Raw genomic sequence first — 1,927 nt, forward strand, 5'->3', positions numbered from 1 at the left:
TCAAAACTGTGATATTATGGGCTTGAACATATTGGGGTCCCATACCTAAAATTTCATGTAGCATTCTCTTTCCGTTTTGAAAATATACCTCATTTTATACATGCCCCATTCTGCTAGGTTGTTGATGTTACGGACACTACATTAAAAGATATAACGGGATAGATCCATTTAAAACACCTCAAAAGCAAATGTTGATGGGGCAACAAACTGTTATGCCATAAAGTGCCCTGTCGAATGTTACAATTGAGTATAGTTACATATATTTGCTGGGTCTTCTAGTTATGTGACACGTTATCAGGGACCCCGATATTAGACAGAGAAACACAAAATTTCACAACACTTTATTAAAGCTCCAATTATTGGGCTCACAAAACATCATTTTATGCATAGTATCGGCTTATTATACTAGTTCCTTAATTAACTGACAGTTGGTTGTCCTTTCCATCAAAGATTACATAGCTTATATACTTGTTGAACAATGTTACACATAACGTTACGGACACTACACCCGTTACGGACACTACATATTGCAAATATATCTATTAATATAACAACTAAAGACGTATGAATATATAACTAGAGCCCTACATGAGGCCAACAGGACCAATGCATGTCATAATCACCAAAAATGGTAAAAAATTCTGCAGCATTCTGTTACAGCAAGACCGTTACGGACACTACAGAAAACAACGGAAATGACACGCAAAATCTTTGGCATGTGAATTTTGCAAACATATGCCCCCAGCAACAAGGTTTTTGTATCAAATCATATCACATACTACATAAAATGTCTGTATTTAATTTAAAGTGTTTATTAAAAGGCATTAAATAAGATTTCTCAGGCCATTTTCAACTTTGCAGTGACAAAGAAAACAAATTAGGTTCAGCACCCCCCCATTGACAAAACTATTGTGAAAGATTTCATTTTTATCAGAATTCCGTGATTCAGCTGTCAATTTGTTCCTCAAAAATCTGCTGATTTACTAAAACAGTTAGTGTTTGACAAATTATTGCCAAGTTTAAGCAGCAATGATGCATTCTGGGGTATTAAATCAAATGAACATGCGTTACATGGTGAAAATGTGCAATATGAAGAGTTTGTGGCGGCACGGTGGTGTAGTGGTTAGCGCTGTCGCCTCACAGCAAGAAGGTCCTGGGTTCAAGCCCCGGGGCCGACGAGGGCCTTTCTGTGTGGAGTTTGCATGTTCTCCCCGTGTCCGCGTGGGTTTCCTCCGGGTGCTCCGGTTTCCCCCACAGTCCAAAGACATGCAGGTTAGGTTAACTGGTGACTCTAAATTGACCGTAGGTGTGAATGTGAGTGTGAATGGTTGTCTGTGTCTATGTGTCAGCCCTGTGATGACCTGGCGACTTGTCCAGGGTGTACCCCGCCTTTCGCCCGTAGTCAGCTGGGATAGGCTCCAGCTTGCCTGGCTGCGACCCTGTAGAACAGGATAAAGCGGCTAGAGATAATGAGATGAGATGAGATGAAGAGTTTGTCTGATAAAAAAAACTGAAACATGGATTCAGTGGTGGTAAATTATGATCTGGCTTTGAAACGTCATACATTGGCAATGATAATCTACCATTACAACATATGAAATAGTTTAATAAACATAAATAGAAGGCTGTTACATAGTGTTACATGATCTCAAACAAGTAGGTACATCTGATTGTGGCTGACCCGATAACAATATACTGTACATCAACATTACTCATTGTACATATCCACTGAAAGCTTTCTAAATGACTGAGTGAACTTTTATTTGTAGATAGATAGATAGATAGATAGATAGATAGATAGATAGATAATGTGGTTTGTTTACATTATTATTATTATTATTATTATTTCTCGAAATATCGTGTTTGTTCCAATATATTTCGTTGCGCAAATCATTTTCATCAACCGTCTAAATTGTCCCATTAAGGC

The sequence above is a fragment of the Neoarius graeffei genome, chromosome 13, assembly GCF_027579695.1.
Source record: "Neoarius graeffei isolate fNeoGra1 chromosome 13, fNeoGra1.pri, whole genome shotgun sequence".
Classification (NCBI taxonomy): Eukaryota; Metazoa; Chordata; class Actinopteri; order Siluriformes; family Ariidae; genus Neoarius; species Neoarius graeffei.